The following is a 17,166-nucleotide window of genomic DNA, read 5'->3' as shown; positions in this document are numbered from 1 at the left end:
AATAGAGGAAACGACTGAGTCGATATAGTTCTGGGATGAGTTTTGGGCTGAGTTGTAGATCCCTCAACATTTTGGGATTTTTGGGAAAGGTGTACATTTATGTATATGGTGGGTCTATAGTACTCTGGTATTGTGTATTTTGGGTTATGGTTTGGATATTTATGTTTTTTAGCTACATAGGTATTATACATGGAACGCACAGTTTACCACAGCACCCACTTTAGGCTGTGATGATGATATGTATATGTATACAGGGTATTAGAGTTATGAAATATAGCTTGACAGTGTAAATATATATATATATAGTATGAATTTTTGGGTCGTTACACACTCCTACTATTTGGGGTGGGCATTGTAAGGATAGGGAATTTATGCGTTCAAGAGGCGCTTTAGGGGGCATTCTTGTCTTATAGGATTCGTGCTCTATTTCAAAAGTGAATACTTTAAAGGAGTTTTTTCTAGCTGTCGATCTTACTCGAAATCAAAGAGAGGGATTAGTGGTGGGTCTCATCGGTTTAATGTCCTTCTAGGCCTACCTTGACGAACTCCCTTTGGGAAGAGCTTTGCTTTATTTTGACTTTTGTTCCCCAAGGTGGATCGTGCGAGGAGATTTCAACATAGTTAGATTTCCTATAGAGAAGTGAGGAGAAGAGCTATTGAGAGTATGCTCGAGTTTGATTCTTTAAGAAGGGATTGTGGGTTGATAGATCTTCCTTTGGGGAATGCTTCTTTCACTTGGTCAGATGGGGGTAGGGGTGAGCACAATTCGATGAAGACCAAATTACACGAATTAACCGAACCATTTCGGTCAATTCGGTCTGGTTAAAATATAAATTGGTTCGGTTCAGTTTTAATTAAAGTTAAATATCAATTTTTGAATTTCGATTTAGCGTGAGAAATATTTATTTTCGGCTAACTGAATTATATATTAATAATAATTAATAATTATATATAATTTATATAAATTAACCAGTTAAGGTTCCTTCCAGGTTCCATATCTTTGAGGCAACCATCTCTACTCTTTAGTCTCTTCCGATTCTAGACTTAATTCCAATCGTAGATCCAACCCTCGACGCCTAGTGACTGACATCTTGATCCTCCATTCCTCCATTGAACCTTATCATCTTGATCCTCCGTTCCTCCCTACCCAAAATCATCGCCTTTGCCCTTGCCTCACAGTCGCCAGTTACCCTTACTTCACCCTTGCCGAGTTGCCATTACCCTTGACTTCACCTCAACCTTGCCCTCACCTCGCCCTTGCCTCTCTCTCTCTCTCTCTCTCCCCCCCCCCCCCCCAATATTGTTAATTGGAATCTAGTTTGGTTAAATTCAGTCAACCAAAAATTTAGTTCAATCAGGTAATAAACAGTTAATCATATTAATTTGGTCAGTTTAGTTATGGTGATTTCTTAACCGATTTTTTCAGTTAATTCAATTAATTAACCGAATTAGTTGTATCACCGAATGCTCACCCTAGCTTTGGGGGGGGGGTTAGAGCAGTAGCTAGTAGATTGGATATATTTTTGTTTTGTAATGAGTGGGACGATGAGTTTCCAAATCTATCTCATACAACTCTTGATAGAACTACTATTGATCATTTCCCTATTTCGCTGGAGTCTAGTAAGGTGTTGTGAGGTTCTACCTTTTTCATATTTGAGAATATGTGCCTAAACCATGTGACTTTCAAGCCTTGGTGCCTAAGAAAGGTAGATCTTCTAAGGTTGAGGACTTTAGACCTATTAGTCTTGTCTCTAGTGTGTATAAGATTATCACTAAAGTTTTAGCCAATAGGTTGAGCAAGGTGCTCAATGATTCAATTTCTAGAGCCCAAAGCGCTTTGTGGGGAGGGAGGCAGAGACAAATGGTGGATGCTATCCTAGTACCTAATGAGGTTGTGGAGGACATCCGTAAGAGTAAGAAGAGGGGGTTTGTTTCCAAAGTAGATTTCAAGAAAGCTTATGACAAAGTGAGTTGGAGTTTCCTAGATAAGGTCTTCATGAAAAAGGGTTTTGAGGAGCATTAATGGCATAAGTGGATTAGGGGTTGTCTGTCTAATGTGTGGTTTTCATGTATTGTTAATGGTGAACCAAAATCTTGGTTTATCGCTTCTAGAGGCTTTAGGCAAGGAGACCCATTATCCCCCTTTTTCTTCATACTTGTAGTTTACCCTTTAAGTAGGATGGTGGATAGGGAAACTGATAGAGGGTTGGTTAAAAGATTAAGTGTGGGGAATGAGGGGGTGGTGGTTTCTCATCTTCAATTTTCTGATGATTCCATTTTCTTTCTTGACAATCATAACCGTTCATTTAGAAGAATTTTGGGTATACTAACTGTTTTTCAGGGAGTTTCTAGGCTTAAGATTAATATGGGGAAAAGTGGATTAGCAACCCTAAATGTACCCAATGAGAGGACTAGAGATTGGGCTACAGATGCAGGGTGTGGTTTATTGGATTGGTCCCTAATTTATTTAGGGGTTCCATTGGGTGGGAATCCTAGAGAGGCAGATTTTTGGAATCCAATACTGGAGAGGACTACAAAAGGAGAGGATTACGAAGAGATTAGATAGTTGGAAGGGTGCCCTTTTCTATTTTGGAGGTAGAATTATGCTTATTCAAGCTTGTCTCTCTAGAGTCGTTAGCAAGCTTGAGAGAATTATGAGGGATTTTTTGTGGTCTAGCCTTAGGGGGCGGGGTCCTAGGGACCATTTAGTAGCCAAGCGGAGGTTTGTATGTCTATAAAGAGGGGGGAATTGGGTGTTGGTAACTTGGTGTCTAAAACACCATTCTTTTAGCTAAATGGTTGTGGTGGTTCCCCTTAAAAGATAATTCCCTATGGCATTGAGTTATTCGTAATGGTTTGGGTGGGATACCAATGCTAGCTTGAGATGTTCTTTGGGGAGTCCATGGAGGTCTATTTCCTAGACTTACTCTATTTTTACCCATAACACTAAATTTGTGGTGGGAAGGAGATCTGGGAATTGTTTTGGGAAAAATCCATGGCTCGGGAACGATTCTTTTTCAAGTTCTTCCTCATTTTTTAGATAGTGCCTTGAGCCAAACAGAGTTATTTCTTTCTTTGTGGATAATGAGAACGAATTTCCAGTCTCTTGAAATCTTTATTTCAGGAGACATCTAGATGATAGGGAGATGGTGGAGCTGTCTTCCTTGTTGTCCATATTGAATAATTGCAAATTATCTTGGGAAAGGATGCTTGTTCTTGGTGTCTAGATCATTCAGGGGTGTTTTCTTGTAAATAATTTGAATTTTTTTTACCTATTCAAATTATCCCTTTCCACTTTATTAAGTTATTTGGAAGGTTAAAGATGCCCCAAAAATTAAAACATGTATTAGGTTGGTTGTGCTTAACAAAATTAATACCAATAACCGAGACCCTTTGAAGGCTATCTCTCCAGAAGTTTGCATGCTCTGTTATAGGAATTTCGAAACAGCCTCTCATCTCTTTTTGCTTCCAAATTTTGCTTGGAGGATTTGGTGTAAATTGTTCAGTTTTATGAGAGAGTTGGGTTTGGCCCTCTTCAATTGAAGACTTGTTAATCACTTTTTTTGTAGGCTTTGGAGGAAGGAAGGTTAGGACAGCCCTATAAAAGTTTTATGGGGTCTTTGGTTAGAATGTAATGTACGGATTTTTTCCGAGAAGAAGTTGAATTTGTATTTGGTGTAGGAAAAAATTCAGTTCTTGACTTTTTTATGGTGTATCAGGATTGGAATTTTCAGAGAAGCTGGCTTTCAGAATTTAAATAGGGATTGGAAGAATTGGTTGTATTGAGTTCTGCTTTTTGTACCAGATTTTCTTGGGAAATGTCTTATTCTCTCTCTCTCTCTCTCTCTCTCTCTCTCTCTCCCCCTCTTGTAAATTCTCTTCCTATTAATGAATTTCTTTTTTCTATAATAAAAAAAAAATCAATCTGTTTAAGGAAATAGTTGGGACAAATTTAATACTTGGAAGTATGTTACTTTCTTGAAATGCATAATCATTCATAATGTCATCAGTAACAAAGTTTTCAAACCAATTTACATTTCTAAAAGACGCAATGCCAAGCATTCTTTTGAATCCATGTTAAACATATGAAAGTTAAAAGAGCCCAACTTCCAGTTAAGGTCCTCCCTCCACCCACCCCCAATTTTTCCTCCAAATATGAAAACCCAACCATTACAATAATGAGACCTTCCCCCCACCACAACACCACCACCACCCCCCCCCCCCCCCCCCCCCCCCAAACAACACCACCCATCCCCCAGCAGCCAACAGATTTGAAAAAAAAAAAAGCAGCCTGATGCACAAAGCTTCCATGTATGCATGTATGCAGTGTCCGGAAAAAGGGCGGACTACAATGGTTCTATAATACGCAACTTTATCTTACATTTTTATAAGAGGCTGTTTCCACACCTTGAACCCGTGACCTTCAGGTCACACGACGACAACCTTATCATCGTGCCTAAGCTCCCCTTCCTGCAGCCAACAGATTGCATAAACTATTTTTTTTTTTTTTTTTTAAAAAAAACTTTCAAATCCCAACAACATTTTTTTTTCCCTTTAAAAAAGGCCTCCTCCTAAAGTTCCTTTCTAAACCATTTTAATTATACTAAATTTTTTTTTTTTTTCTATACTCAAATGATTTTGGAGAGCGATTAAGCTACACAGCACAACCATTAAACCCAAAAGGACCAAAATTGAATTACTAAAAACTAAAATATAACAATCCTCCAAGCTACTGTTTCAAAAAACAAGTCCCAAGACAGCAATAAGCAAATGAAACACCCATTGAAACTAATAACAATAATAATAATAATAACATCAAACTCAAATTATAGTGACTAAAATTCAAGAAAATTCCAATCTACACCTTCCCCCTCACCCCAAAGGTTTTTTTTGACCTATTATTTAACCCACATTCAACACAGCAATATTTCTTTATTATCAGGTAACAACTAACAACCCCAGGCAGCCCCACAGAAAACCTGAGCCAGCAAATCTCAGAATGCTCAAGTAGATTTTTTATTTCCACAGAAACACAACCATACACACAACAGAACAATAACAAAACTTTCAAGGGAAAAAATCTGACCTTTTCCTCTAAAACACAACAACAAACTCCAGACAGCAAGCCAAACCACAAAAGCCTAAACTACAAAAAAGTTTCAAGTACAGAAAAGACATAGATTAGATCAAACTAAATTACACATAAAAATACACTGGAAAAACTTTAGAAAAACCTAAATCAAAGCAAATAACATTTATACAAAAATAATAACTTTTGCAAAATTTACAGAATAGGTACAATGTGAAAAAATGAAAACATAAGATAGGAGACCAAGGGTCAAGAGCCAAAAAAGATGAGTAACCATGGCCATATGTCAGAAATTGAAAAATCAAATAATAGATGGTGAAAAACAAAGCAAAGGATATAAATGTGCACAGAAACTAAAGAAGCTAGAACAAAGATTGGCTCCTTCCCAAACATATTTTCTAAAAAGATAAAGAAAAGCACTACCCATACTTCCCCCTTCCACACACTTTCGGTAACCCCATCAGCTCCATCCAAACTACACATTGAACAAAGGAATCAGAAATCCCAAACATATTTAAATTAAAATAACAAAATAACCATACCCATTGTCCTTCGTCCCAACACATAAATCTAGCCAACACATAAATGAAACCAACATCACAAACAACATAAGTATGCATAATGCCATAAAAAAAAGACCCATTAACCATCATCAATAATCCACATTTAGCATTAATCATGAATTCCATTGCCCATCAAACCATGGAAAGAATAAAAACAAAACTTATACAACAACAACAAGCCTTAAGTCCCACTAGGTGGGGTCAGCCACATAAATCCTTTTCCGCCAATTCACCCGATCAAGAGTGTTTTCCTCTATTAGATTAGGGGCTAATAAATCCTTCCTCACTACCTCATTCCAAGTTATTTTAGCCCTACCCTTATCCTTTTTCATGTCAGACACAATAAATAACTCACTCCTTACAAGTGTTCTACTAGACCTGCGTTCCAAATGCCCAAACCATGTCCCTTATCTTGTTTTCAACCGGAGCTATGCCTAAATTATTACGTATTTGTTTATTTCTTACTTTATCTTTTAATGTTGAACCACTCATCCACCTTAACATTCGCATCTCAGCAACTTTTATTTTTTGTACATGTTGTTTCTTAGTTGCCCAACATTCTTAACCATAAAGCATAGCCGGTCTTATAGTTGTCTTATAAAATTTTCTTTTTAAGTTTAAAGGTATTCTACGATCGCACAACACAACTGACACACTCCTCCATTTTACCCAACTTATTTTGATTCTATGTACTACATCTTCTTCAATTTTCCCTTCAACTTGCATAATGGATCCAAGATACCTAATTCTATCAGTGCTACTAATCTCTCAATTAACAAGTTTAATCTTCTCTCTATTGCTACTCCTTACATTTCTTACATTTCAAATATTCTATCTTATTCCTACTTATCCTAAACCCTTTAGACTTTAATGTGGCTCTCCAAAGTTCTAGCTTAGATTCCACTCGGCTCCAACTATCATTAATCAACACAATATCATCTACAAACAACATACACCAAGGAATCTCATTTTGGATATTCTTAGTTCATCAATTACTAAAGTAAAAAAAAAAAGAAAAGAACTCAAAGTAAAACCTTGATGTACACCTATTGTGATTGAAAAATCTCTAGATTCACCTCCTACAGTCCTAACACTAGTCACTACTCTATCATACATATCCTTAATGACCTCCGTATATCTACTACAAACTCCCTTGTTTTTTAAGACCCACCAAAGAACTTCCCTAGGTACTCTATCATAGGCTTTCTCTAGGTCAATAAAAATCATATGCAAGTCCCTCTTCTTTTCCCTAAAATTTTCCATTAAACTTCTTAAAAGATAACTAGTTTTGTTGTTGATCTCCTAGACATAAAACCAAATTCTTTTTCTGAAATCTTCGTTTCTAATCTTGTTCTATCTTTAATTACCTTTTCCCATAATTTCATCATATGACTCATAATCTTAATTCCACGATAGTTATTACAATTTTGAATATCACGTTTGTTTTTGTACACAAGTACTAATGTACTTCTCCTACATGCTTTGGCATTTTCTTGGTTTTTATAATAGTGTTGAATGGATAAGTCAACCAAACAATTTCTTCATCCCCTCAACATTTCCAAACTTCAATTGGTATTTTATCTAGTCTTATAGATTTCCCACTTTTCATCTTTTTTAATGTCATCGCAACTTCAAAGACTCTAATTTTGCGAATAAATCTTCTATTCTTAGTCTTTTCCTCATTTGTCACTTCTAAGTTCAATCTTTCATTTTGGTTTTCATTAAACAACTCATCAAAGCATCTTCACCACCTCTTTTATGTCTTATTCTCTAATTAAGACATTATCATTCTCGTCCTTTATACATTTTACATCACCTAAATTTTTGCATTTTCTTTCTCTAGCTCTAACAAGTTTATAAATGTCTTTTTTCTCCTTCTTTTGTATCTAGTTTAGCATATAAGGTATCATAATCTCTATGTTCGGCATTACTTATAGTCTTTTCTACATTTTCCCTTACTTCTTTATACTTTTCAAGATTTTCTATATATCTACATTTTTTCCATATTTTATGCCAATTTCTTTTTGTCTTAACGACTTTTTGGAATTCTTGATCCCACCACCAACTTTCTTTACTACCCCAGTATCTTCCTCTGACTCACCCAAAACCACTTTTGCTATCCTTACAATAGAATTTGTCATTCTATTCCAAATAGCATTTGCATCAACCTTATCCCCTACTGTTCAATCACACTCTTTGTTCAACTACAATAACTTTACAATTCTTACAAGATAGACGATCCCCGTTCTTAGTTAAGAAGAAATCTATTTGAATTTTATTAAACCCACTCTTGAAGGTTATTAAGTGTTTTTCTTTTTTATAAAGCAAGTATTCAATATAACCAAATCATAAGACATGGCACAATCTAAAATTGTATCACTGGCCTCATTTTTATCTCCATATCCGTGTCCTCCATGTATCCTCTCATATCCTATATTATCCTTTCCAATGTGACCATTCAAATCAGCTCCTATGAATGTCTTTTCAAACATAGGTATTCATTATAAAATACTATCCATATCTTCCCAAAATATTCTTTTAAGATTTTTTGTTAATCCTATTTGGGGAGCATACACACTAATGAAGTTCACTATCTCCAAGCCTAAAGCTATCCTGGTTTTAATGACCCTATTCCCTATTCTTTTAACATTTGCTACGTTATCTTTTAGGTCTTTGTCTACATTAATACTAACCCCATTTTTATGTTTCTCTATACCAATGTACAAAAAGTTTAAATCTTGATTCTTCAATTTCTCTAACCTTCTCTCCTACCCATTTTGTCTCTTAAAAGCAGATTAAGTTGATTTTCCTCCTAAACATTAATTCCACTATTTCCACACTTTTTCCCTTAAGAGTTCCTATATTCCAAATTGCTAATCTAATCTTAGTTTTTTGTGCTGACTTATTTATCCTCTCCCTTTTATATTGACTTGGTCTATTCCCTTGACCTAGGTGAATTTGGTAAGAATTCATATGGATCTGACAAAGTTTTACACTGGCAGTCCAACTACCAAACCCAACCTTGCTCCTTTATCCGGGCTTAGGACCAATTGTGTACAAAGAATTTGTGTTATATAGGCGACGTACTCGTTTGCGTTTTTTTTTTTTTTTTTTTTCACATAGACAATTTTCCAAATCACATCCTACAACTAGTAGAAACCACACAAAATTTTTAATACAAACGCATTTAAAAAAAAATTAGAGCATACAATTTTGAGTGTGAATCAAGCTAGACTACAATTAAAAAAACCATGCAATAGTACTTTTTAAAAAATTTGTATATTCCAAAACTTGCAAATGAAAAACACAAAAATGCTTATACTAAGCCTACTAATCATAACAACAAAATCTCCACCACTAACCAACTATTAGAAAATTTTTGAATAATAGTAGTAAGAAAATAAATAATGAAAGGAAAAGATCTCATCAGTGACTGAAACTAAAAGGAAAATGACACCCACTTGAAAAATACTACAGTGTGTACCCTTTGCCACAGGAAATTTGATGTTGCTAATGAAAATCAATTGAAGAATATTTTAGCAAGGAGAGATTGCAATAATTCTTCAATCTAAATTCAACATTCAAAATCCAAGAATATTGAAAAAATTTAAAATCTTTATTGCTTCTTCATGATTTTAGGGCTAAAGAAACAAGAATCCTTGAATTTGTTTAGGTCTTTGGGAGAAAAGAAAGGAAAGAAAGGAGGTTCCTAGAAGAAGAGAAGCAGCAGCAGCAGCAGTAGGGAGGCAGAACAGAAAAACAAGAACAGGTAAGGGAAAGAACAGAACAGAACAGAATAAAACAGAGGTGAGAGGCAGAATCAAAAGAGAAAAGAGAAAGAAGAGAGGAGGAGGAAGAAAAAGAAGATATTCCCATCACTCCAAGGTGCCTGCAAACTATAAGGAAACCTTGTCAGCATCTTTGCAATTTCAATTTGGGAGTAGAACTCTTTGCAGTTGTCTGGTTTTCTTCTCGATCTATGGCCCACGACACCATTCCAAACCTTGACTTTTCATGCAAACCACTCTACTTCTTCTCATCAAATTATCAAGGGATTCCTCTTTCCCTGCTAGTTCTTTGCATCTTCACACTCCACCATTGATGGCTATCTCTATGAAAATAGCTTCATCATCAAGGAGTTTTCGTGTAATTCTCATGTGAGTTGAAATCATTTCCTTCTTATTCAATAATGACAATAATAAAAATTTTGTGCACCCTCTTTGTTTTGTTAAGATTGTGCTCTGATTTACTCAGATTGCATAGTTAGATGATTTTGCTCCTATCTTGGATCTTCTATGTAAACAATAAAAACAAAACTTTTAAGAGCAAAAAATATCTGATCTCCCTGCAAATGCAGCAGCCGACTCCAAATAGCAAGTCAAGCCACAAGGACTAAACTGCAATAAAAGTAGAAAGCATCACAAACAAAGCTCAAGCTTAACCCAAGCCCGCCCCAAATAAAAAATGAACAGGTATGAAACCTAAACTGAAGCAGATCAATTTTAAATAAAATAAACCAAATGCAAACACCTCTACTTAAACACAAAGTTCACAACAGAATAGACTTGATATAGCAACAGCCATTGGAAATTAACAAATGATTTGGATAGCAAACATTTAAAAAGCCCTATACCCACAAAATGTAAGCTGTTAGGTGAAACATTATTTTACAAGCAGAAACATTCATTTCAACTACACAGATATTATGTGACTGATTTTTTTCCCTTTTTTTTTTGCACTTCCATTTTTCAGGTTTAAAATGACCAAAAAGACCTTGCCAACTACTATCATAGCAAGCTCCCAAGTGTTCTTTACATCAACAAAGCCCACACATGCATATAAGAGGTCATTAGAAATTGCATCTGAAAAACATATCAAATAAAGTAAATTTTCTCACCTATGTTATTTGATATTTTAATGTACATCAAGATATGAGCTAGTATGAAGGAATAAATTATGGGCAAAATTGCTAGGTGAAAGAAAAATCACTTAGCAAGGGATATACATATTTAATGGAAACATGAAAACATGACACTTACACAAATTACCTGGTTCTTGATATTGGTTATCTCTGTTAATGGTTATTTAGTCATTTAGCATTATTGTTAATTGTTAGAGTTTGGTTTGTAATAAGTGTAAGTTAGTAAGAGTATTATGGTCATTCCAATTGTACTTTACATATATTATAAATAGAAGGAGAGACCTATCATTGAGTTTTAAGTCTTCCATTTTACCTTAATTATTCAACATGGTATCAAAGCATGATTCTAAAACCTAAAACCTAAGTGTCACTACTACCATCAAACCGAAGCCTGAAACCTAAAATCTGCTGCATGTCTATCATCATAGAAGATTTTTTAGCTATATTATAACCCTAGAAAACAGCCAGCAGCAGCAGAAATTCAGACCAGCTGCTGGAATTTTCTGGGCAACACTGCCAGTTCGAGAACATCAAATCCACTATAGATTTGTCAAAACCAACACCATAGTCACCCACAGACACTGCCAGGGCCAACCCCATGCGCCGGCGCGTGAAGCCACTTTCAGGGATGGTTTTGACCTGAAATGATCCAGCAGTGATCCAATCTCTCCATTAACATGTTTTTGGAATTTTTCATGATGTTTTTTTCCTCCCAAAGATCTCACCTTTTTTAATTACTTAAGTGCGGTACCCAAAGAATGGTTGTTTGATGCTTTGTGAAGCAGTTTATCAGCGGTTATTGAGTTTAGTGGGTCTGAAACAGTGGGATTTGCTGTGTTTTTTTGATTCAGTGATCTAATTCCTTCCATATATCAAAATATCAAGCTGTTGGACATGTGTTTTGCTCAAAGATCCAATCTTTTTTTAACCATGCACTCGTGGTAACTCGTCAGTGGTTTTTTTTTTTGGTGTTAGCAATGACAGCCCTCATAAGCTGTTTTTTGTGAGGCTACGTCAGCGTTATATAAGTTAGTTGGTGATTTCTCCATGGTAGTTTCAGTGGTTCACTTCTCCAATTGTTTAAGTGCTGTGAGTTGCTTTCTTGGGGTCGTGTTTTGAGTTTCTTGGTGCTGTAGCAGTCCTGTACTGATTTACTTGTGACTTGTTCATGGTTGGTCACCTTGTTCGTGATTGTCTCGATTTTTCCAACAATTAATCTTATGGTCATTGATCTGAGTTTGTGAATGTTGGGATGGAGTTTGCAAATCCCAAAAGTATGGTTCCTTCATTAATCACTTTTTTGAGTGAACCACGTAATGTGACTGTATCAAAGGAGAAGTATTCAAGGTTTCTATGGTATCAGTCGTCTCAACAAGCATCTTCTCACATAGCGTATTTTGCCCAGAAAGGTAATCCTACAGTCTATATTTCATCTAGTATCCTTCCTAATAGTCCTTGGATTATCAATTCTGCCACTGACCAAATAACAGGTGCAACCAACTTCTTTTATGATCTCCAGTATCCTAAAAATCTACCTCAAGTTACCTTGTTGATGCGTCCACTATTGCTGTTAAGGGGTTCCATCTCTCTTTCTTCTACTTTATACATTCCTAAATCTCCTTTCAATCTCATGTCAGTTAGTAAGCTTACAAAGTCACTAAATTGTTTTGTCACATTCTTTCTTGTTTTTGTTGTTATTCATGATCCAAAGACAAGAAAGACAATTGGCACAGGATGTGAGGCTCATGGACTTTACTACTTTGGGTTGCCTTCACCCATTGCCTACACAGTTGTAGCTACACCACTTCAAATCCATTGTCGCCTTTGTCATCCGTCCTTGGACAAGTTGAAATAGTTGATTCCTTCATTGAGTTTTGTGTCTAATCTTGAGTGTGTGCCTTGTCAATCGGCAAAGCATCATCTTGTTCCCTTTGTTTCCCTTTGTTTCTCGTGTCAACAATTCGAGTGGTTAGTCCTTTCATGGTAGTCCATTCCGATATTTGGGGTCCTAATCATGTCACATCAAAGTTGGGGTCTCAGTACTTTGTTACATTTGTTGATGACTATTCTAGGATGACTTGGTTATATTTAATGAAGGATTGTTCTGAGTTATTTGATATCTTTTGTGCCTTTTGTTCCCAAATAAGGACTCAATTTGATATGCTAGCTAGGATACTTTGTATTGATAATGCTAAGGAGTACTTCAGTACCCAATTCAGTACTTATATGACTAGCTTTCGTATGATCCATCAGTCCTCTTGTGCCCACACTCCACAACAAAATGGAGTTGCAGAATAGAAAAACAAACATATTCTTAAAGTCATTCGTACCCTATTGTATCAAATGAATGTCCCCAAAGTTTTTTGGAGTGATGTTGTGCTCACAACTTGCTCCCTCATTAATAAAATGCCATCCTCTGTCTTGGGCGGCAAAATCCCATATTCAATTATCTTACCTAAGGCTCCTTTGTTCTCCCTTCCTCCTCATATATTCCATTGTGTCTCCTTTGTCAATCAGTCAACTCCAAGAATGGATAAGTTGGATCCTCGTGCTATCAAATGTATCTTTTGGGCTATTCCTATACTCAAAAAGGATATCGATGTTATAGTCCTACTTTACATCAATTTTTTTTCTCTCTAGATGTCACCTTCTTTGAGTTTACACCATACTTATCTGATTCCTTGAGTTTTGTTGACCTCAATGAGTCTCTTCCTCTACCTTGCCTTCTAGATCCAAACATAATATCTACACCCAATCCCCTTAAATCTTCATCCAGTTTGAGTCCTTGTTGCTTGGATCATCCCAATTTGCAGGTATACACACGGAGACTCAAGGGGGACGTGCATCCTTCATCTTCTACTACTATGCCTCTAGTTCCATCGTCGAATGATCTCATTTCCCATGATGTTGATCCTCCTATAGCAATTCAAAAAGGTAAACGCACTTGTACCCAACATCCGATCTCTAATTTTATTTGTTATGATTTCTTGTCACCCTCTTATTATTGATTTGTTAGTACTTTGCCTTCCATTGCTCTTCCAAAATCTATTTCTAAAACCCTATCCCATTCTAGGTGGACATCAATGGTTGAAGAGATGCGTGCACTACATGATAATGATACTTGGGATTTGGTATCTCTTCCTCCTAATAAATCTGTAGTTGGTTGTTGCTGGGTGTACACTGTGAAAGTCAATCCGAATAGTTCTGTGGCTCTTTTGAAAGCTCGCTCGTTGCTAAGGAGTGTACTCGGGTGTATGGTTTCAACTATTTAGACACATTCTCTCTAGTCACTGAACTTGCCTGAATACATTTGTTCATTTATTTAGCCACCTCTTGTCATTAGCCTCTACATCAATTAGATGAGAAGAATGCTTTCCTACATGGTGATCTTCATGAGGAGGTATATATGGAGCAACCACTTAAGTTTGTTGCTCAAGGGGAATCGGGCTTAGTATATCAACTTAAGAAATCATTGTATGCATTAAAACAATCTCCAAGGTCATGGTTCGACCTTCATTGGTGTGCAGTAGATCACTTTGTTTTTTTCGTCATACCCCATCTAGCAGGATTTTGCTTATTATGTATGTGGGTGACGTTATGATCACTGGTGCTGATGATCGGGCATCGAAGACCTAAAGCTTTTCCTATAGAGTAAGTTTCAAACCAAGGACTTGGGACCATTGAAGTACTTCTTGGGTATAGAAATATAAAGATCTCGTACAAGAACTGTATTGTCAAAGAGAAAGTATGTTCTTGATCTTTTATATGAGACGGGGCTTGGGATCCAAACCTAATTGATACACCCATGGATACCAATAGTAAGTTAGTATTAGATATGGGTGATTTGTTGACTAACCCAGGTCGGTATAGGAGACATGATGGAAAGTTGAATTATCTCATAGTCACCTGACCAGATATATCCTTCGCAACAAAGCACATTGAAGTTTATTGTCATTTTATTCGAGAGAAACTTGTACAAAAACTCATTACAAGCACTCATGTGAAATCCAAGTTTTAGCTTGCTAATTAGTTCACTAAAGCCTTGGGAGGTGCTCGTGTAAAATTCATTTGTAACAAGCTAGGAGCATATGATATATATGCTCCAACTTGAGGGGGAGTGTTAATGGTTATTTAGCATTATTATTAATAGTCAGAGTTAGGTTTGTAATAAGTGTAATTTAGTAAGGGTATTATGGTCATTCCTATTGTACTTGACATATATTATAAATAGAGGGAGAGACCTATCATTGAGTTTAGGTCTTCCATTTTACGCCAATTATTCAACAATATCCAATAACTTTGTCACCGTTCTCATGTACATTGTTCTGTCAACAAATGGATTGAGCTGCAATTCCATGTTTAGAAGCCTCTATAAATATCAGGTATGCACAACCTAATCCCTTAAGTGAAGCCAAGTATCAAAATTGTACAACTTTGGGAAAAAAAATAATAATAACAGTGCAAAAAGTGGGAAAAAGCAGCAACAGTAAGATTTTAATCCAAGTAATATATATATATATATATTGGTGCATGAATGGGAAAAGTAAAGAAAGGAGCAGCTTAAACATCCAAGGCACAATCAAAAGCGTAATTGCATAACTCAAGTAGTTGAAGCCGGGATCAAAATTTCAGATTTAACAACCCAAAAAAAAAAAGAATCTAATGGTTATTCAGACAATCCAAGTTTCATTGATGGTCGAATCATCTATAACCAAAGTGCCAAATTCATGACCTATGTGATGGCCAAAATTGTTCACAGAATAAAATTTCCTTTTAACTGTGTTACCGCCATGGATCTTCCTCATGTACGGCCCAAAACACCCAATCTTTTGCTGCCTTTTTTTAGGCCATCAATAACTGTGAATACTCAGTTAGAACTAAGTAATTGCTATGGCTAAATTTAGTAATTATTTAGGTTTATCATACCAACCAATATTTAGGTCTCTAATGCCAAGAAAAGCAGGACTAAACAGAACAACAATTAATAGCACACCAACACAAATATATACATAATGTATATATATAGACACACATCTGCACATATCCATATATATACATCACGATCAAAATATAAGACAAATAGCAAAAATATATAGCAGACTCTGTAGTACACACATATATACATGCATACAAACATACAATCCATATATACACACAGAGAGAAGCAGAGCCATATGCAGAGCAATTAAGATCAGATTAATCAGTATTAATCAAGCCAATACAAACCAAAATATGAAGAAATGAGTTGAACACCCAAAATAAAGAACCAAACTTAAACCAGGGAATTGTTGTGCTCTCACTTTGCTCTGCACATGTGTGCAATCTTTTTGATCTCTTAAGGCATGAACTCTATATTCAAACCAAAAGACAGAACCAACCTCAAACCAAAAAATTGATGTTCTCCCACTGTGCTATGTGTGTGTGCATACCATTTTACAATATTCACTTTAATGGAGAAATTGTAATATTGATTAACTACAGAACCCTATTATGAAAAGAACTACAATAAATCAACAAACATTTGAGGCGATCAGCCATAATCCACCATACATAAATTTCAAAAACCAAATGGATAAGTAATCAAATCATTTAATGAAGAAGCTTTCAAAGAAGGAAATCCCAATGGAAGAATGTCAATAATTAATAAACTAAAAAGGAAAAAATTAGAAAATAATGAGAAAGTGTATCCATATCCAAACATATTTAAGAGGGGGAGGGGGGGGGGGTTGAAAGGGAGACAACTGAGAAAGGGGAAAGAGAATTGAGAACCCACCATTAACTGGCATTTTCCTCCTCTGCAAACTACTGCAGGACCACTGCTCAGCCACACCATAGCCTTGCCGCTCAATGCCACACAGAGAGAGTGTGAGAGAGAGAGAGAGAGAGAGCAGTTGCGACATGACAACATCTACCTCCTACTGCCCCATTTGCCTCCATCTCTTCAAATCTAGGGAAGGAAAAAGCTTCAAGATATAAATATAGGATGAGATGAAAAGCAAGTGGAGATAGGGAGAGAGTCCGGGAATGGAGAAGAGCTGAGAAGGCGCGAGAGGGGAACCACTCTGGCCTCTGCTGCACTTCAGTGTGCAAGCAAGCTTCTTAAGGTTAAAAAAAATAAAAATAAATAAATGAATAAAACAGAAGGCCTACTGCAATGCACCAGAACAGGACAATCCACAACGAACAACACAAGCACTCACCAAACCCCACTCGACATTCACGTGCACAAGACAGGTGTCAAGCCCTGGTGCTGTTATTGATTTCACCTGTCAAAACTCAAAAGCAGCCTAAGATTGTCACGTACTATACTAGGTACGCAGTAAGAGACCATTACCATGAGGGCCCGCGCCTTTGACTGTGCTTAGAAAAAAAATGAAAAAATGAAAAAGAATGGGTGAAATAGTATTAATAAATTACAACATCTGCTTTACAAAACAAATAATAGAACGACAACAGTTATTGTAGAATAGTTCCATGCTCATGTCAGTAATCTTGAGCTGCTTTTGATGGGAGTGAGAGAGAGCATAGTAAAATTTTGTACAATAATTTTTGTTTACATAGCATTATTTTTTGGTCCAAGAGAGAGAGAATAG

General features: G+C 36.1%; 1 long non-coding RNA gene across 1 annotated transcript; it reads right to left on the bottom strand.

Moving 5' to 3' along the window:
• Nucleotides 1–5,236: 5,236 nt before the first annotated feature.
• Nucleotides 5,237–16,833, bottom strand: LOC131146274 (uncharacterized). Its single transcript, XR_009134288.1, has 2 exons — nucleotides 16,347–16,833; nucleotides 5,237–5,564 (listed from the first exon to the last, which is right to left on the bottom strand). It is a non-coding gene; the product is annotated as an uncharacterized LOC131146274 (long non-coding RNA).
• Nucleotides 16,834–17,166: the final 333 nt, after the last annotated feature.

The sequence above is a fragment of the Malania oleifera genome, chromosome 13, assembly GCF_029873635.1.
Source record: "Malania oleifera isolate guangnan ecotype guangnan chromosome 13, ASM2987363v1, whole genome shotgun sequence".
Classification (NCBI taxonomy): Eukaryota; Viridiplantae; Streptophyta; class Magnoliopsida; order Santalales; family Ximeniaceae; genus Malania; species Malania oleifera.
Note: the sequence above shows the minus strand (reverse complement) of the source record. Positions and strands in the feature narration are given on the sequence as shown.